The 21,538-nt window shown below is 41.0% G+C and overlaps 1 protein-coding gene and 1 long non-coding RNA gene across 5 annotated transcripts in view; one reads left to right on the forward strand and one right to left on the reverse strand.

Annotated features, from left to right (window-relative positions):
• Positions 1 to 10,242, reverse strand: part of Wasf3 (WASP family member 3) — a 130,966-nt gene extending 120,724 nt beyond the window's left edge. For all 3 annotated transcript variants that reach the window (XM_090342350.1, XM_090342351.1, XM_090342349.1), the window contains exon 1: positions 10,145 to 10,242. The gene's annotated coding sequence lies outside the window, so the exon portion shown is untranslated. The remainder of the gene's footprint in view (positions 1 to 10,144) is intronic.
• Positions 10,243 to 10,481: 239 nt separating this feature from the next.
• LOC150057158 (uncharacterized) overlaps positions 10,482 to 21,538 on the forward strand; it is a 68,874-nt gene continuing 57,817 nt past the window's right edge. For both annotated transcript variants that reach the window (XR_016537043.1, XR_016537044.1), the window contains exons 1-2: positions 10,482 to 10,554; positions 10,927 to 11,010. This is a non-coding gene — a long non-coding RNA (uncharacterized LOC150057158). The remainder of the gene's footprint in view (positions 10,555 to 10,926; positions 11,011 to 21,538) is intronic.

The following is a 21,538-nucleotide window of genomic DNA, read 5'->3' on the forward strand; positions in this document are numbered from 1 at the left end:
AGGGTGACAAAGAAGGATCCAACTTTAGTTTTCTGCAGGTGCTAAACCACTTCTGCCAGCACTACTTGTTGAAGAGGCTGTCTTTCTTCCATTCTATTTTTTTGGCTCCCCTGTCAATGATTAGATGGCCATAGGTCTGTGGTTTAATATCTGGGTCCTCAGTTCTATTCCATTGGTCTTCAGGCCTGTTCTTCTGCCAGTACTAGGCTGTTTTGATTATTATAGCTCTATAATAGAGTCTAAAGTTTGGTATTGAAATTCCTCCTGTGCTGTTCTTTCTGCTAATAAGTGTTTTTGCTATCCAGGGTCTTTTATTATTCCATATGAAATTTTGGATTGTCTCTTCTATTTCTTTAAAGAATGACACTGGAATATTGATGGGTATTGCATTAAATTTGTAGATAGCCCTTTACCATAGCAAAGATATGGAACCAACCCAGTTGTCCCTAAGTTGAGGAGTGCATCAACAAGATATGGTATTTGTACACAATGGAATTTTATGCTGCTGTCAGAAAGAACGACATCTCCCCATTTGTAAGGAAATGGAAAGACAGAAAAAATCATATTAAGTGAAGTAATCCAGACTCAAAGGAACATAGGCTCAATGGTTTCCCTCATTTGCCATAATCAGTAGAAACTCTTCTAGCAGAGATTTGCAATAGAGCAAAACCTAGATACATAAGGCCATACAGTATGACGCTAAATGAAAGGACCTCTAGGATATAGAAACAAAAGCCATATAATGAGTGATTGTTGTCCTTAATGTACTATGTTATCTCTCATCTCTTTTGCTGTCCCTTGGTTATCTCATATTGTTACAGTATTTCACTTTGTTATCTGATATATTGGATATATGTGTATTTGGTTATTTGAAATTGGATAGGAAAGGGGGGAAAACAAGATGAGGGTGGGGGCCGGGGGGAGGGAAATGGGGACCAAGACATGAGAAAGGGTATCAATGTATGTGAAGTAATGCACCTTCCATCTGGCGAATGTAATGTAATCCTTCTATTAATTACAATAAAAATTATATGGAAAAAAGAAACCAAATAGCCTCAGAAATATAAAAAAACAAACTTCAAACTTCTGTCTGGAAAGAAAAATTGCTAAACTATATTCATAGTTACATTACATCACTATCCTAAACCCTTCAGTGCCTGATCCCTATGCAACTTTTTCAAATGATGTCCTAGAGTTGTAGTTCCTGTATTTCAGAGGGAATTGGACATGTCAAAATAGGATGAAGTGTCTTGTTTTTGTTTTTGGTCAGTCATGGGGCTTGAACTCTGGGCCTGAGTGCTGTCCCTGAGTTCTTCAGCGCAAGGCTACTGCCCGACCCCTTGAGCCATAGCACCACTTCTGCTTTTCTAGTGGCAAACTGGAGATAAGAATCTCGTGGACTTTAGTGAACTGAGATCCTCAGATCTCAGCCTCCTGAGTACCTAGGATTATAGGTGTGAGCCACCATGTCCGGTTAGGATGAAGTTTGGTTTTTTGTTTGTTTGGGGGTTTTTTTGTTTTGTTTTTTGCCAGTCCTAGGCCTTGAACTCAGGGTTTGGGCACTGTCCTTAGGCTCTTGGGCTTTCTCAAGGCTAGAGCTCTACCACTTGAGTCACAACACCATTTCTGGCTTTTTTCTATGTATGAGGTACCGAGGAATCGAACCCAGGTTTTCATGCATGCTAGGCAAGCACTCTACCACTAGGCTAAACTCTCAGCCCCTAGGATGAAGTTTTTAATTAAGCTTATGTAACTCAATGGACAGACACTACAGAAGGTATGGAATTTTTAATTGCTGCCCAGACATGATCTTTGTAATCATTAACAAATCTTATAACATTATAAATTATAATAAAGACTTTTGAAAAGGAGTTAACATTTTAATAATCATCCTCCCTGGGCTATCTCAAAGAACAATTGTAGTAAAGCCTTGGGAAACACTGTTGTTTGTACTGTGTAATTAAAACCTAATGACAGGTGACTAGGGGATTGGAGGATTTCTGTGTATCTCTGGTATTAAAATAAAAACCAAGCTCATTAACTGTAAAAGATATATGAAAATGGAAACAAACAACATAGAAATCCAAGAACACAGATATGCTTTTAAATTCTACAGAGTTGGATATAAAACAGAATGTAAATATATTGAGGATAGACAAAATCAAGCTCATATTTTTCAAGAGATAGAAAATCATCAGCCTTTCTCTTCCTAAAATGTGCAATAGGCTGTCTCAGAATTATACAAATGTAAGCATCACTTGATCCATCTCTGTCTCTCTGTCCTCCCTCTCTTCCTCTCTCCTGTGCTCTCACTTTCATGCTCCCCTCATCCCCCATTCTGGTGAATAACATTCCTCAGCCTCAGTGCAGTGAGTTTCTTCCAATCATCACAGGAAGCAATTTAAATGCATAAGCCGCTCTATCAGCATCAATTCTAAACTTAGAACAGACTGTAGCCTAGCAAAGAGTAACTTAAACCTGCTACCCGAACACAGAGCTACATAACAAAACAGATAAAAAGAAAATGCAACCTCAACATGTATATAATTTGAGACCAAAAAATAACTAAGATTTTCAATAGGACAAAGTAACACAGACCAAATTTTACAAATTGTAGTCATCCTGGTATTCTGATCATTACAAAATCATCAATCAAAACAAAATGCTTTCAGACATAATAAAAATACACACTGAGTATCTGCTGCACCATTCCATCCCCTTAGTTGTTAAAGTAGGTTTGCTTGAATTCAAATTCACAATAGAATCTATACTTCAGTATTGAGACGTAATTTCATTGAACTGATTATATGTACAAAGTGGGTAACAACACTCTGTGAAGACATTAAGAAATGAACTGCTACAACACAGTATAAAAATCTCCAACACATACTTGCATCCTGGTATAACATTGTGTGTGTGTGTGTGTGTGTGTGTGTGTGTGTGTGTGTGTGTGTGTGCGCGTGCACATGTGTGCACTAATCTTAAGGCTTAAACTCAGGGCCTAGGCACTATTTCTGGGTTTTTTTGCTCAAGGCTCACATTCTACCATTTTAGTCATAGCTCCACTTCCAGCCTTTTGGTGGTTAATTAGAGAAAAACTTCATGGACTTCCTTGCCTAAGCTGGTTTGGAGCCTCATATCTCAGCCTCCAGAATAGCTAGGCTTTCAGGTATGAGCCATCAGCACTGGGCTTTAACACAGCTTCCAATTTCTAGAAAGTGAAAGTACCGAAGGGCAAAAATCAAGATATCATCATTAAAACTATGAAAAATTGCTGGGTATGGATGGCTCATGTCTGTAATCTCACCTACTGCCAGGAGGAGGCACTGCTAACACTTCAAATCAACGTGAAGATCTGAAAAATGTACTTTACCAGACAAGGTGAAGAGACTTGTAACAAGAATGCACACACAGTATCAACTGTATCTTAGATACTATGTTATCTGGCTCCTGACTACTTTTCAAGCAGCTAATCAGCAAGACCACTTATCCCATTTTACCTCCAGAAAAGGCTTAGCCAAAAATCCAAAGCACTCCAAATATCTTATCTCTTCTAAACACCAATGTGATGCCACAGAAGAAAATCTCCATCATAAAACTCTGTTCCATGAACAAAATTATTTAAAATATAATATAAAATTACCTTGACATGATATGAACAAAGTATATATGAAACATAAATGAATTCTGTGTTTGGACTTGAATCTCATGCCCAAGATGTCTTTTTATGAATACATTATTATTCTAAAATTTAAAAAAGAAAAAAATCTTCCATTCTCAAGCAGATTAGATAAAGGATACTGTATCTGTATAAGGTTTGAGAGAAGAAGTTTGGACATCACCAATAACTAAAATAGCCTGAAGGCAGGCATTCAAAACATTATGTAGACAGTAGATGTGAAATGTTCTCAAAGTTTTGCAAGGTTGGTGCCCAAGGGTGGAGCTATGGGAAGATGGTAAAATCTTGGAAGAGTTGGAGTCTAGTGAGGTTTTAGGTCACAAAGGGCATTCCCTCAAGGAGCACTGTGGAAGCCCAGTCTCTTTCTCTTTTTCTCCATAAAATCCAAGTCAACCATTCTTCCTCTATCAATCCCTCTCACCATGATATGCCACCTTGCCACAGGCCCCAAAGCAACTCAGCCAATGGATCATGTACTAAAACCACTAAAAGTCTCAATCAAAACAAACCTTTTTTCCTGGCTATTTTGTATATTCTTTATGGCTTTAGCTACCAACTAACTGAAAAGGAAAATTAAAAGCAAAAAGGGAAATCTAAAATAAAATGGGAACACAAGTTTGAGATTATGTAACATGACAGAAGGAATTTTCGGATCAATTTCAAGATCACTCTTTCAGGAAGCTAAACCACACCACTCGAACAGGCCTCAGGGAAAATTTCAGAAAGTACAAATTAAAAAATGATCCCGGGAGCTTGGAGGTGTGGCTCAGGTGATAAAGTGAGAGCCAATGGGCAAAAGTGACAGATATCAAGTAAGTCCCTGGTCTTAGAAGAAAACAAAAAGAAGATCCCAGATACTAAGCTCAGAGCCAAGACCTAGAAGCTCAAGGACTGAAAGATGAGAAGATACCCGAGATATCTGAGATGTCTAAACTTGAAAAAAAATCCACAGGAGGGAAAAAAAAAAAGAGCTAAACCAAGGAGCAGGCACTGATCCAAGAAAAAGGAGGAACTGCATTGGCTCCAAAGAATAAGAATGAAATCTGAGCACAGAAAAATCATTCTACCTAAGTTCTATCTAAGGACATCTAACAAAGACAGAAGGACCAGCTCTGATACAAAAAGAAAAGGAAAAAATAAAGTAGCTGGGTTTCAGGAAAGTAAAGAGACTGCATCAACAGAGTATTTATTCAACAGATGAAGAACAGGACAGCACAAGAGGGATAGTCTGCCACAGGAACAATACAATCTCAAGGAACGCCCAGGGAAAGGCAAGGTCAGGCCAGTAGAACTCACTGTGAGAAGGACCAAACAATCCTAAGACTATTACATATTGAGAATGGAAAAAAACCTGTTCTCAGCTGGGCACCAGTGGCTCAAGCCTGTAATCCAGCTACTTAGGAGGCTAAGATCTGAGGATAGCGATTCAAAGCCAACCTGGGAAGCAAAGTCTGTGAGACTCTATTTCTCCAATACTGTAACCTACTTAGAAAAGGCTATATGCTATGGCGCAAGTGGTAGTGTGCTAGCCTTGAACACAAAGAGGATAAAGAATAACGACTGGGCCTAAGTTCAAGCCCCAGGATGTGCAAAAAAGAAAAAGAAAAAAAAAGGCTTTTTGAAAACAAATAATTTAGCGGAGCACCAGTGGCGCATGCCTATAATCCTAGCTACTCTGGAGTCTAAGACCAGGAGGACTGAAGTTTAAAGCCAGAAGGGACAAGAAAAGTCCAAAAGATTCCATCTCCAAAATAATGACCAAAAACCCAGACTGGAGGAATGCTCAGGTGTTAAAAGAGTGCCAGCCCAAAACATGCCAAACAAGAGCATAAAATCATGAATTCAAGTGCCAATACCAAATACATAAATCCAGATGCCACTGGTACATGCCTGCAATCCTAGCTACTCAGGAGGCTGAGATCTGAAGATCACAGTCCAAAGCCAGCTGGAGCAGTTAAGTCAGTGAGACTCTTCTCCAATTAACAATACACATACAATAAAGCTGGAAGTGGAGCTATGCCTTAAATGATAGAGCAATAAAGATCAGGGTCAAGGCCCAGGCCCTGAGTTTAAGACATAGGACTAGCACAAATACAGACTTATATACATAAACACACAGATGAAGTCAGAAATCATGCTCTGTCAAGTACCCCTCACTAATTAAATGTCCTTCCTTCTTCTTCATGTCTGCCTTTGCCCCAGTCTTACAAACCCAACAGCTCCTGTAAGCTATTTACTCCACTCTCTTTTCAAGTTTTAGAGTGTACTGCCTGTCCTTATGAGTTCCCCTCCTTTAGCTTCTTTACCTCTTATGCCACTCAGGAAGGCTCACAAGAGTCCTTGCCAACACCACTAGTCACATCTCAAGGCTGAACCCAATGGATACCTTTTTAACTACCATCTAGTGAGACCTCTCTCCAATATCCTCTCCCTCTTGGTTCTTTACCAGCATTCAAACATACTTAAGGACCTCCATGTAGCAACCAAAACTCAATAAAGCAACCTCTTTGCCTATCCTCTCTATAACTACTCTTTACCACCAACTTTCTTGAATGAGGCTGTCTGAATACCTGGATTCCACTTCCTAACTCCCACTCACCACTGAACAGAAGTATGATAGGCCTCCTGGCTCTGATCCCCACTGTGTTGTCACATTTGTGTCTGTCATTGCTATGTCTAAGTTACCCCTGACCTGGCTGCTAAGCATTCCCTCTTAACTGGGGTTCCCTTGGACACCGTGACTTTCTCTTTCTCAGTTCAGGAGTATGTGTCTTTCAAACACAACAGTTGCTCAGATCACTGTATCCCATCCCTTTCCTGCTCCTTGAATAAGCTATGCATTTCAACAGCCTCCAATAAAAAATACAAACAAGAACCGACATGTTCACTGCATCCATGTCATTTCAGGGCAAAAGAAATGCTTATTGAATAATGAGGCTGCTAACCTAAGTATTGATGTCTTAACAATTTAGCACCAATTTGAGAAAGGTATGCTTCCAACTGAGAAAAGAAAATGAAATTCTTATCTTCTTCTTAAGTCTCAAGTATTTACTACTGAGCACTGACTGTACAACTTCTCAAAGCTCAGTCTGGCTAGACACAGCCTCCCTCATTTCCTGTTCCACAATGATTTTCCTTAGTCATCTCTCTACATAGCTGTCCTCAATCCACACTTTGATCAATTCCTTCTCAGATAATTCTTCTTGAAGGCTTTTCTCATCTCTCAGAAGTGTCCAAGCTCAGGTCTGTAGTCTGGTCATTTCCTGTTCCACACCAATTTTCCCATGGCACAGCAACTAACCACCAAAAACAAAAACAAAACTCCTCTTTGCAAAGTTGAAGCTATCAATAGGAAGGGAGGATGATGCCATTTAGTTTAGAAACTTCATTATCTTCAGATGGTAGTGGCCTGACTTGTCACTGTGCTTTCCTCAACAATTTAAAACATCCCTGTCTTTCTCTGACTTCTCTGCAGCACCTCAGCCTGTGCTAGAATAGGAACTCTCAAATTTCCATCTGTGTTCAAGACATCTCCTGACGTCCAGATCCCTAATATAACCAGCAAAACACCATGTCCCACACATACCTAAAATGTAACCTACCAAATGTAATACATCATCTTCTCCCACCCATCTAGCCCAGTGCATGCTATTAACCCCCATTTAAGTGTGAAAACATGGTGCCATCATCAAACCACCCACAGCAACCAGGCATTCCTCTAAAACTCTTCCTCTGGCCCTGCCTCATGCATACGCATCCAAAGACCAACTCCCAGAAATTCTATCTATTAGACTCTTCCTCTTTCAAGCCTGCCACCCCCACTTGAATCCATTCAGCAAAGGACATATCTGACCATGTTCATTTTCTGCTAAGAATGACTTGCCTAATTCCTCTTACCCATAGGTAAGCCCAAACTACACAGAACAGGACTACCTACAAAGCATGGCACCTAATTATTCTCCTCTTCCACTGTTTACTACTTCCTTGCCTCATCACTTTACCACACTATTATGCTAAACTTGTGTTCATTTTTAGTTGGCCCAATGTATCCTGACCAACAGTATGCACACTTTTTCCTCAGACTTTGACCAATGCCCTCAGATTTAGTTCTACCACAAGGCTTTTCTCATCTCTCAGACCAGTCTCTCAAGTTTAAGGTAAATAGTATCTAAAAAGACAGGGGAAAAAAGCAGCAGCAGCAGACACCAAGTGGATCAGGCCTGTAACCCTACCTACTCATGAGGCAGAGATCCGAGAGTCCTTGTTCAAAGTCCATAAGAATCCTATCTCCAATTAACCAACCAAAAATGCTGATAGTGAAGCTGTGGCCCAAGTGATAGAGTACTAGCCTTAAGAAAAGAAAAATGCTAAGGCAGAAGGTTCTGGCACTAAGTTCAAGACCCAGAACCTACACTTAATACTAAGAAGAGAAAATGAGTAAGCTACGAGTCATACAGTAATGTTGAGCTACTCGAAAGTGAAAATATAACCTACACTCTTCAAAGAAAACTCTTGGAATCTAAACATCATTAATACAAGCCCATGAATATTCTTTCTGCTTCTCTTTATACTTAAAATAGACAATTGTTTTAATCAAAAGATCCCAATAATCAAAAAAATTTACTTGCCACTTACTGGTTTCTATAGAAACTGTAAAGTATGTCTACAAAGGCACTCCCACAATAGAACAGGGTGGTCAATGTGGTTAGTATGACCACTTCATAAACTGTGTTCCAGCTTCATTTTCAGAATTTTTGAAATTAGCAGCACATCAATGACAATTAGGTCATAAACAGATTTTTAAGAAGTGCTACAAACTAATTTCATATGAGTTACTGGAATTCCAAAAACAATTTTTATATGTAGATAGTTCTAAAAACAAGTTTATTTTTTCACCATTTTAAAGCAACACAGAGAGCAGTAAACACAATCAAACTTTCCCATAGAGCTTTAGACATATATCTAAAAAGACATAACTTGCATGCACATCAATTCAGAGGCTCTTTTAAAATGAAAAAAAAAATGAGTACTTTAGTGAAGGAAGCTGGGACAACACAATGAGAATTGCCTTTGGGAAAGGTCACGCCAGCTTTCTCTTGTTTAACCTCTCAAGAAGATAAAAAGAACTGGCTGTAAAGAATCACTGCATTGTTTCTCTACTAGACAAGGAAAGTTTGTAGAGTGTACACAAGAAGAAACAGCCAATGTTCAACAGAATTTTCCCGAGAAGAGATAGAAAAATAAGTCAAGTGTTAACACTTTGAACTCAATTTTGACAGAGTGGCAGACATTTTAAGTTTTAGACGATCCTAACTTTTAAAATAGAAAATATTTCAAAGGTTTAGCCTCTCCCCTTGTAAAATGTGCATTCCCAGTCTTAAAGTCAAAATATCATGTCCCACTCGGCATTTGAACATAACAGCTTACACACACACACTGCCCATTTCATGTTGAAGCGTTTGAAAACTGGACGAAAACAATCTTTTTTTTTTTCTTAAAAAAAAAAAGCAGTCCTCACATGAGAAAGGATTCCTTATTCCAGCCAAGATGACCTGACTCCTATTCATCCCCGGCCTGGTGCAGAGTTTGCTGTTAATTAAGAACTCTCCTCTCCCCTAGGGAACTAACTACCCCTTGCAGAGAGGCCAACACCAGAAGAAATCGCCATTGCCCTTTGCCTGCCAAGTAGGGAGTCACAGGGCTGTGCGCTCCCTGAGGCTCGGGCGCCTCGGCCCGCGTCCGGCGCAAGGAGAGTCCCCGGGGACGGTCCACGCAGACGGCGCACCTCTCTTCCCTCGCCCGGCCAGCGCGCCACTGGCGGGCTGCCCTGCCCTCCATCTCGGCAGTCCGACAGCCCAGTTGGCCTCCAAAGCCAGGAATCCCCGCGACCGACAGCTAAGGAGGAAAAGAGCCTGTAGTCGCCACGCACGCGGGAACCAAGAGGGCGCCGCTGAGGCCCGGACAGGGCAAGACCCCGGAGACGGCGAACACGCGGGGCTGGGCCAGAGGCGAGCCACGGCGCGCTGAGCCAGGAGGGATGGAAGGATGGATGGTTGCGGAGAGCCGGGCCGCCGGGTGGCCGGCAGCGTCGTGCGCGGGGCTCGAGCAGAGGCCCGGGTGCCACCTGCAGGCGGCTGTCCCACGCTTGCGGGGCGCGCAGCCGGGTGGCGGAGGGTGCCAGAGGGTCGGGAGGTCGCGGGAGAGAAGGGCAGCGGGCCGCGAGGCTAGGGCGGGAAGCCCACCAGGCGCGCGAGCCCGACAGGAGGATGCAGCCGGGCAGCGGGGCGGCGCCACGGCCCGCAGTGGGCCCGGCCACCCGGCCAGGGCGCGCGCGACGCGATGCAGCAACTTCGCTCGGCCCCGGGGGACCCGGCTCCCGCTCCCCCGCCCCCGTCGGTCGTCTGGCCCGGAGGAGGGATGTGCGCCTCAGACCGGGCAGCTCGGCTGGCTAAAGCCCGTACTCACCGGTCTGCAGTCCCACAGCCGGCGCCCGGACAGCACTCCGAGCTCCATGGTCCCGCCGCCCCGCGGCCACCCGGCGCCCCCCGCTCCGCACCGCACCTCACCGCACGCAGCGGCGCGAGCAACGCCGCCTCCAGCCCGGCCACGGCCGCGGCCACGCCCCCTCTCGGCGGGGGGCCGGGCCGGAGCCGGAGGAGGGGGTGGGGACTCAGCGCCGGACCAACCAATCAGTGCCCACTCACCGGACCGCTTCTCCAGGATTGGCGAGCGTCTAGACCAATGGGGACTCCGCAGGAGCGCGGCGCGTCGGCGCCGGAGGGCGGGGGATTGCGGAGGAGGTGGCTCCTCACCCTTAGTCCTCCGCCAGTGCTGGAGAATGAGGCTTTGAGACCAGTGCCTCTCAGTGTGGGAAGGTAGGGAGTAGGGCCCCAAGTTCACGCTAGGGGGCTGTTGTAGCCCCCTGATGGCCAGGCCCGCTGAGGTGTCTGAGTTTCCACCTATGGCTAATCTCACCTGGATTTCGCGGGGTCCTGAGAGCTGAGCCACCCTGCAGGGTTGAGCTCAGGCACCCTTGAGAGGATTACAGCCCTGTTTTTAACCCTGTGGTTTCCTGCCCGGGCCAAATCCAAACCCGTTAACCCTGTGCCTTCAACATCTTCCCATCTTCTCCCTCGGAAGACACATCTCCCGTGTTTATCGGTCCTGTCTCCAATTTGTGACCACTCTAATTTGGGGAGAGCTAATGCCTATGAACCTCGACAACAGAGCCCTGTTTGTCTTAGTAGAACATAACCAGATGGTGCCAGACAACTGAGGCGGAAACAGATTGAAGAAGAGACAGGAGGAAAGGCGAGGATAGAACAGGCAAGGTATGTTCTGGGTTCCAAAGGAAATGAGTTTTAAAACATTGAACACTGACTATATATGTATTTTTGTCCGCGTTTTTTGGGTTTTTTTGGTTTTTTGTTTTGCCTCTCCTGGGGCTTGAACGCAGGGCCTGAGCATTGTCCTTGGGCTTTTTCCTCAAGGCTAGTGCTCTACCACTTGAGCCACAGTACCATTCCTGACTTTTTTCTATGTATGTGTTACCGAGGAATCCAACCTGGGTCTTCGTGCAGGCTAGGCAAGCACTCTACCGCTAGGCCAAACTCCCGGGCCCCTGTGTGTCCTTTTGATTAAAAATAAGATCACAAAATGGAAAAACATGTGGGAGAGGGGGGAAACTACCTTGAAGCCTCAATAACAAGCCCAAGAGAAATGAATTCAGTTGTTTTTGCAGATATAGGATAACAATTTACAGCAGTTGCAGCTAGTCATACCAATTAAAAGCTGCAGGAATGCTTAGTATTTAGTAATGGTAGCAAAATTTGTGCCCAGAAAGACAGAAAAATCATTCAACCTTCTTTATTAGTATCTAATGAATTGATCTACATTAATTTCAAAAATACAGTTTTTTAAAGCTGTACTTTAGCCAGATTTTAGAGGTTTATGTCTATACTCCACTACTCAGGAAGCTGAGATCTGAGGATCACAGTAAGAAGCCAGCCTTGACAAGGATGTGTGTGAGACACTTATCTACAATTAATCAGCAAAAATTCAGAAGTGGAGCTGTGGCTCAAGTGGTAGAGAGCCAGGTTTGAGCACAGAAAAGAGAAGGTGTGAAGCTCTGAATTCAAGCTTCAGTGTTTACACATATGAGCACCTGAGCAGGCACACACACATACCTCTATTATAAGACAACATATACTTAGTTTCCATATCGTGGCATAAAATACACCGATAATTGAGGTAAACAAGATTTTTATGAATAATTACAATGTCCTTGGGATTTGAATATTGATACTGGAATGATAAATTTCTCCTGAATCCAAAGCTGAATTGACATTCAGATTAAAATTACTTTTCTTCATTTCATCTTCACTTATCCAGAGGAATAGCTGCCATGTATGTCTATATTTAGGTCATTCAGAGATCTAGAATATGAAAGCATAGGATACCAAGAGGGTATTTTCAGAGGAACTAGTGATGTTTTAATGGCTCTTCCTTTTTTCAATAACCTCTTTATTACCTAAGCTGCTCCTAGACCCACTACTATCCCTGAATCACAGATTCCTAGAATATTCTGCTTTGTTTCTCTATCTTTTTTTCAATTGTACTTTATTGTCAGGGTGATGTATAAAGGGGTTACAGTTACATTCATCAGGTAGTGGGTACATTATTTCTTGAACAATTATATCTCTTTCCATGTTTTTCTCTCACTTTCCCTCCCCTAAACCTCCCAGTCATCTTGATATCGTCTTTATTTTATCCTCTTTCCTTTTCTCATAGTGCCTTAGACGATACTGAATATGTAATAAATATAACTCCATCGTTTGTACCTTATATCTCCTATTCATTGAAATACAAATTGCCTCAGAGTAGTCTTGTTAAGGAGCTAGTACTACCCGGCATAGTTGATATTTCAACCTTAGGTAGTACTTGGAAAACGTTGCTGAGTCAGAGGATACAATATGTTAGTTGCCAGTCACATGAACTTGAGTAAAGTGCTTACTAGATAAAGGTATATCATATCTCAAAACAAGACATCTGAGAGAACACTAGGGCTTCTGAATCTTTATGATGTGATGTGTCCCGGTCCTTTTCTAGTGCTTGGCTCTCTTGTCTTTGTCATGTTACTCTTGTCCTCACACTCACAAAAAGGCTGCTCTTCTCCTGGGCATTGGATTATATGCAAGGTTACTCAGGCAACAGGCAAAAAACCAAAGAAGTGAAAGCCAATTGAATGTACATCCTGTTAGCTTTCCAGAACACGCCAATAATTATATTTGGTATTCTTTCAATTAGACCTATGTTATATGACCATTGCTATCTGCAAAGGAGTCCAAAATATCAAGTATTTTAAGCTGGGAAAAATGTCAAGGTTCTGTTAGTAAGAGAGAGAGAAAAAAAAGAATTCAAATATAGGGTATGATAGGAGTAGTACCTGTCATAATTGCTCAGATAAATTCATGATTGAGACATCATTCAATTTATATGTAAGACCCACTTTTAAAAAACACTCAAATTCCAGTCAGAAAACCAATGATCCAGTTTTAAATTGAGCAAAAGAGCTGACCAGATATTTCATATAAGTAAGAATGGCAATATACATATACATGTTTTTGCACTCTACCACATATTGTCATTAGGGAATTATAAATTTGAAACAGCAATGAAATTTGTACAACATGCCTACTAACAAAAAGTAAAAAAATACCAATGGTAAATGTTGGCAAGGACATATCTGATACATCCACAAAGCAACAGAACCCATTAGTCATTGCTATGGGAATGCAAAACAATACAACCACTCTAGAGGACAATTTGTCAATTTCATACAAAGCTAAGCATAGCTTTACCATTTTGCCATAAGATCCAGCCTTAGTTACTCAACATTAGAAGAAACTAAGATGTCCTTCACTGGATAAATGGATAGAGAAATTGGGCTGTATACATACAATGGAATATTATTTAGCAATTCAAAAGAAGTGAGCTAGCAATCCATGAAAAGACATGAAGAAACTTTAAATGAATATAGCAAAAACATGGAGAAGATTTTTTTAATGCCAGTGGTTTTCAGATCCCAGACGAAAGCAAGAATGGAGAATGGAGGGTTGAACAGTGGAACAGATATTTTAGGACAGTGACATTACTCTGGTGATGCTGGAAGGTTTGTCAAACCACTCACAATGGACAACGAATAAATTATTTTAGTTAACAAGAATGTATAAAGAGTTGTACACTAACTGTAACAAATGTATACACTAATGCAAGATGTTTCTAACAGGAGAGTTAAGGAGAGGAGGGACATGGAACTCCATGTACTACTTGTTCAGTTACTTTGTAGATTTTTTTTCAACTACTGGGGGAAAAATAAAATGAGTTCATCATTTACAAAGAAGCAAACCAAAATGATGACAGGAACCACAATTAACAACCTAATGAAGAGTGTTTTCATTTTAAAGAAAGGACATCTTTGCTTTATTTGTATATCTTTTTATTGCAGTGAAAATTGTATTCACTTTAACAACTGGCAAATCTTTAAAAGTTCATCACACACATGATTTTTGTTTTTATACAATTTTTTATAAAATTTTTGAAAATTTTCAAATGTAAAGGAAAAATGGTACAATGAGTATTCATATGTGTTTTGTTTAGGGTCACCATTTTCTATGCATGACCACAGTGGCTCTTCTTCTACCTCTCTTTCCCTGTCATGTCTCACTCTGCATCTGATTGTGACTGAACTACTTTCAAGGCCAATTACAAACACTAAAATACTTGATCCTTAATGTGTTACTATCTACTACTGTAACAGAATAAGTAGGATAATCCATTTAAAAGAAGAAAGATCTCTTTGGACCCAAGATTTCAGAGGCTTGCCTCTGTGATTGGTAAATTCTGTGGTTTTGTGCCAGTGGAGAAATGGAACAAACTGCATGCTAGGAAATTTGTAGTGGAATCAAGCTGCTGCTCACTTCCTAGTGGTCAGGAAGCAAAGAAAACGGAGAAAAATGAGGATTCTGTTATCCTTTCAAGAGCATGCCTTTAATGACCTCCTTCCTCCCACCAGGTCTCACGTCTTAAACATTCTACCATCTCCCACCATCACCACAGGCTTGTGACTAAGCCTTTATCACATGGGACTTTGGAAACATTTAAGATCCAAGCCATAATACTAAATAATTTATCATGTATCTCCCACATCATATTTTTTTAAAAAATAGCATATGAGAAAAGACATTCAGAACTTACAAAGCAGAAACAAGGAACTTATATCTAAGCCTCTGTCTCTGTCTCTGTCCATCTGTCTGTCTGTTTCTGTGTCTGTGTTGGTACTGAGCTTAAACTCAGAACTTGGGCATTGTCCCTTAGCTTTTTTTTGTTCAATGCCAATATTCTACCGCTTGAACCACAACTCTCCTTCCAGCTTTTCTTTTGGTGGTTAATTGGAAGTAAGAGTCCTGAGGACTTTTCTGCCAGAGCTGCCTTCAAACTGTTATTCTCCAAAGACAGCCTAGTAAGTAACAAGGATTACAGTTACTGGTGACTAACCTCCCTCTTTTTCCCCCCTTGTAAATATTTGACCAGCTTGATAGACAAGGCTCTTATCCCCATTGTGCTAAAGTGGTAAGATTAAATTTGGAAGCAAAGAAGGTGGGGATGGGTGTGATAATAAAGAGAATTCTGGCAATAGCCATTATTGCAAACAGCGCATGGTGTTGGCAGCCCTGAGTGCTTGGGATTGTGCTATCTAGTGTTATTATCATAACTGAAGTATTCTCAAGCATAATTCTAGTAAGATCTTCATGCTGTCATCTTTTTCAAACCTCTTAAAATGTGCCACCTTTGTTTCTTTTTTTTTTTTTTTTTTTTGCCAGTCCTGGGCTTGAGCTCAGGGCCTGAGCACTATCCTTGGACTTTCTCAAGGCTAGAACTCTACCACTTGAGCCTCAGCACCACTTCCAGCTTTTTCTACATATATGTGGTACCAAGGAATCGAACCCGGGTCTTCGTGCATGCTAGGCAAGCACTTTAACCACTAGGCCAAATTCCTGGCCCCCACCTTTGTTTCTTGATTGGTCAAAATATTGAATACCTTTCCAGAGTTAAAATGTAGGTAACCCTGATGTTATCCTGACTTGGAATCTGATAGTGATGATATAGTGACTTTTTCGAGACACTTTATAAATTGGATATTTGCTGGGTGATTTGCTTAAGTTCTCTTTTGTTAATGGAAAGATTGTTAATGGAAAAAAACAACTGTCATTTTCTTTCACTTAATAGCATGTCATCTTATATAAAAAGTTGCAAACTGTTTTACATCAGAAACTGAATTCAGTCACACTTTGGAGAAGCTAGTGGTTCCTAATTAAAAGACTATAATTAGAATATGTAAGAAACCGAATTATAAAAGCATAATAATTGTCATCATTTTGACATGTTCATTTGTACTTGTTCACAGAATGAAATGAAATAATGACTACAAATACCTTACTCTCAGAAATTAGTTTAGCTCTACACATAAATCTTTTTCTGTTTTTGTCAGTCATAGGGCTTGAACTTTGGGCTTAAGCATTATCCCTGAGTCCCTGAGCTCTTCAGTTCAAGGTTGGTGCTCTACTACTTGAGCCATAGTTTCACTTCCAGTTTTCTGGTGGTTAATTGGAGATAAGAGTCTCATGAACTTTCATGTTTGGGCTGGTTTTGAACCACCATCCTCATATCTCAGGCTCCTGAGTACCTAGGATTAGAGGCATGAGTCCCACCAGTGCCTGGTCACAGGTAAATCTTTACAAAGACACTTCACTTACTATGGCTTTCTCTTAAAGGACAGTATATTTATCTTGACTTTAGAGTAATATACATGCACCATGTATATACGCACATCCTCCCAAGAATAAAACTTTCCAACGAAACATTAGAATCGAGAGAGAGGAGTAGGGGGAGTTTATGTGCCAATACTTGGGCTTGGACGCAGGGTCTAGGCACTGTCCCTTAACTTTTTCACTCAAAGCCAGTGCTCTACCACACCTGCATTTCTGCACACATGCTCAGCCACACTTGCACTTCTGGGTTTTTGAGTCTCAGAGATTGTCCTTCCCAGGGTGGCTTCAACCCAGGAACCTCAGATCTCAGCCCACTGAGTGGCTAGGATTATAGGCATGGACCCTTCAGTGCTCAGCTATAATCTAGATCTTAATCATTAATCATACCATCTCATGAGAACAGTGTACTCATTGACAGTAACCTTATATTTTAAGGCAATGAAATGTATGAGAAGATTTTTACCTTCTCAAAATTTCACTGCATGAAAGAGTATACTGACTATATCTAAACTACATTCCTTCTATTGGCTATGGGTTCTTAAATTCATTTTTACCAATTAGGAACCTAGTAATTGTGTTATTTTCCCAAAAATACCCAGTCAGAAGTGACTGATAACTTTCAGAAGCAAGCTGTTTTTCAATGACCCAGGGAATCTATAAAAGCAATTATTCTTTTTTTTTTGAAAGAGTTTACTAACCCTGACTTTTATATCATATTTCAAATGTCATTTTTAACAAAAAAGTATTCAAGAACGGAATTTCTTTTTTTTTTTTTTTTTGCCAGTCTTGGGCTTGAGCTCAGGGCCTGAGCACTGGCCTTGGACTTTCTCAAGGCTAGAGCTCTACCACTTGAGCCTCAGCACCACTTCCAGCTTTTTTCTATGTATGTGGGGTACCGAGCAATCAAACCCGGGTCTTCATGCATGCTAGGCAAATACTCTACCACTAGGCCAAACTCCTGGCCCCAAGAATGGAATTTCTATATGCGATCACTGGCACATAGATTTTAGCACATGATTAAAATTAATAGAAGCAACTATTCTTGTCAAGTGAGACTGAAAAACAATAAGGTACACAATAAATACTCTGACAAGTTAATTCTCTCTTAAAACTATCTCTGCCTCTCCTCTTCCATTGCCACTGCCCAAGCTGAGGTCACCACCATACCTTTTTGTGTGGTGACAATGTTTCTAACACATTTCTCTTCCTTTCATTCTCTATCAGTTTACCTTCACCCTATGTGATAGGTAATTTCTAAAATACAGATTTGATTGCATCTCACCCTGATTCAGAAATCTTCACAAGAGGGCTTCTCTGATCCACAGATAAATTCAATAAAGTCCTTATACTTAGAGTAGTACAGATCTAAGCATTTTTTCTAACCCACCCAATACCACCAACAATCTCCAATGTGCCCTGACAATTCTGTATGTGAACATCCCTTCTACTCTCCTTACCTGGGAAGCTCAGCTTTCACACACAGCTCAAATATCCTGTTCACTTCGGCACAGTTACCCTTGCTTGCATCTCTTAATCCCTTGCATTCTTTCCCATGTCTTTACTGCTATTCTCTTGTCTGCTGTGAGACTTAGAATTCCTCAGTTGAGAGACTATTTCTTATTGGTCTTGAATCCCTATCCTCTAACACGTGCTAAGGTATCCAGTTAATCTTTGTTGACTGAATTTTCATGATACCCTAAGAATAATTAATATCTAGATAATTAAAATACCACTTAAAGACAGAGGGCTTTAAGACAGTATATGTCCTTAAGGAACATGTGGAGAATAAACTTCCACCCCTCAGGAAGGTCCTAATGTTGCTGCTGGTAGTGCCAAGAAGATGAACGGGCTCAGATGACAGTGTGTGAAGCTCCATGTCTTCTGGCCTGTGTGCACTCTTTACTATCCAACCCTCACCCCCCCCAACAATGAATATCTTCTCTTGATAGCATCATTCAACTGACACATGGTTCTAGCCTTGCTGGGGATGGGAAAATGGAAAACAGCAGGATGTAAAGTTACCTGGACATTAAGTACACAACAAGAAGATAAGCACCGGCCATATTCAGACACCATTCCTTGTCCATTTCCTCTGAACTCCAGAATGTCTAGAGGCAGATAGTGAGGTGAACAATTCTTGAATCAAATCAACCGTGATTAAATTCAAAATCTGTGGTTCACTTGAAAAAGTAGCATAATGTCTGTATAAGCCTTCATTTTCCTCATCTGAATGAGGATACCGGCTCTTCCCAATGACCAATGAATACTTTTTCGTTTTTGTTTTCTTTTCTTTTCCTCCTCCCCCTTCTCTTCTTCCTCTTCCTCTCCTCCACCCTGTCCATGCTGATTTAAAAAACCCATTCCCTCCCTCATTGCTATAATTTGGATCTTAAATATCTCCTGTAGGTCCACATGTTAAAGGCTTAATGTCAAGAATAATACTAGTGGGGGGCTGAGGAGCCCTTAAGAGTCGGGACCTAATTGGGGGATCTTTAGATCATCTGGGGCATGTCCTAAAAAAGGGACTGTGAAATCCTGTTTCCTTCAGCTTCTTGCCCATGAGGTAAAGGTTTTGTTCTACCAAGTATTCCCACCAGGATTGTGCTGCCTTACCATAGGACCAGAACAACACAGCCAACCCATCATAGACTAAAACCTCCCACCTCTAGCCAAATAAACTCTCCCCCCTCCAATACAGAGGATTTGAACTCAGCATTTTGAACTCAAGGCCTTGCACTTGCTAGGCAAAGGCTCTAGCACTTAAGCCACACCCCCTGAAAAACTTTCCTCTTTAATAAGTTAATTACGACAAATATTTGTTATAGCCATGGGAACCATAGGAAGGAAATGTGTTTCAAGTCAGTATTTCACAAACACCACAATTCCCAGGATTACCTAGGAAGGATCAAATCAAAGCTAAAGTTCACTGTGTGTGTGTGTGTACACACACACACACACACACACACACACACACACATACATATATGGATATATATTGTTGGTTGTGGGGCGTGGCCTGTATGTTATCCCTGAGCTTGTCAGATCAATGCTAGTGCTCTACCGCTTTGAGCCACAGCACCACTTCCCACTGTATTTTTTTGAACAATCAGAAAAGAGCATATAAAATGCACCTATGTTTTCCAATAAAAATTAGTTTTAAAAGCCATCCACTGTAGCCTGATATAGCTGAAGGAGATATGACTTTGGGTTTTCCCCGTATAGTTTCTCCACCATATTTTTCATTATCATCTGGGAACCTATGATGCTTTTTTTTTTTTTCATTGCCAGACCTGGTGCTTGCACTCAGGGCCTGGGCACTTTCACTGACCTTCTTTTGCACTCTACCATTTGAGCCACAGGGCCACTTCCAGATTTTTCTGTGTATGTGGTACTGAGGAATGGAACTGTGCATTTCCTGCATGATAGGTAAGCACTCTACCACTAATCCACGTACCCAGACCCCAGGATGCTTTTTTTTTTTTAGCTCATGTAGACTTTTAAAAAATATCTATTTATCTACCTAACCATCTGTCTATCTACCTTATTACATATATTAAAGAGTCTTTGCTTCACAGTTGGTTATTAAACTACAGAGGTTTTTTTTTTTATTCCATCGCTTGGTTTCTTATTAATTCTAATTTTCTCTTAAAAGACACATATGCCACTCTCTTGCAGTGCTTACTCTGCAAAATTACCTGGTACATTTGTGGAGGATTGGCTTTTATATCTGTGCTGTGGTGAGGTTGAGTTATGTAACCCAGTTGGGCTTTTGGTAGGAAGAAAATAACTCTCATATTGATGCTATCTACACAACTTTGCCTTTATTATCAGATTACCCCAGCCTGGCAGGGTCTAGTTTTTTTTTTTGTTTGTTTTGTTTTGTTTGTTTGTCTGTTTGTTTTGCTAATTAACCATTTCAATCCCATATTACATGTGGATTCTGATTTTATTGGTTTTACTTAGAAAAGATGAAGATCTTAGCTGACTTGGGTGTTTGTTGAATTTTACTTTTTCTTAGAAAAGCCCTTGAGGAAATGATGCTTGATAGTAGTCATGTAAGACATAAGGTCATTTAAATAACTTGCGTGGAGTCAAACCGTATTTTTATATTAACAAATCCCAGATTTCCTGACTGCTTTAGTATGCAGTCTAAGTCATTTCTGATGGACAAGACTGTGTTTTATTTAACTTTGTGATCCCTCATATAAGCTCCACTTCTCTACCCGCAAGAGATCATTAACTTGGTTATGACAAAATGCTATGTTGAACTAACATTTATATAGGGAGAGACAGGCTACAAAAGTATGATATTTCACCAAGAGGAACTCCTCCAGCATAGAAAGCAGACTTTCAGCTTGTCATCAATACAGTAATTGTCAGTCAAAGAAGTAGGTGGAGGATCTAGGGAAGAAGAGAATGTGACCAATTCTACCACCAGATCACATCAAGAGAGGGAGAATGTATCTAGTCCAGTGAAAGCAGGAAAGAGGTGATATTCAAGTGACATATTTACATAATCAATATGGCTGAGGAAGGGCTGAAGAGATGGAATGGTAGTAGAGAAGTTGGGGAACTACTGTGCAGAATTATGGAGAAGATGGAAGAAGAGGTTGGAGCTTAGTTAATGTCTTGCTAGGAAGCTACACACAGATGATAAGGAAACTGAAGGCAGTTTATCCTTTCAATAAAGAATATGGAACCCTTGGAGGTGGGGGGGTAGCTTCATGCAGAGTAGGGTAAAACAGGTGGCAATGTACTTAATAAAGATTTCTGTCATCCAAAAATAGTATTTTGGAAAAAACAGGAAGCACTATATTATTTGGTTAAGTGTTGTTCAAAGATGCATGTAAGTAAATACATAGTCTCCAGTGGTATTACTGTGAAGTAGAAATGTTAAGAGTAACCCCCACCTTCAAAGAGGATTGTGGAACTCTAGTCCACTCTGCCTTTGCTTTCTGCCTTTTAGGCATGAGGAGAACAGTTTTGTTCTACTGTGCACTCACATCATGGTGTACTGTCTCAACACAGG

This window comes from Megascapheus bottae, chromosome 11 (assembly GCF_031878675.1).
Source record: "Megascapheus bottae isolate mThoBot1 chromosome 11, mThoBot2.hap1, whole genome shotgun sequence".
NCBI classification, from domain to species: Eukaryota; Metazoa; Chordata; class Mammalia; order Rodentia; family Geomyidae; genus Megascapheus; species Megascapheus bottae.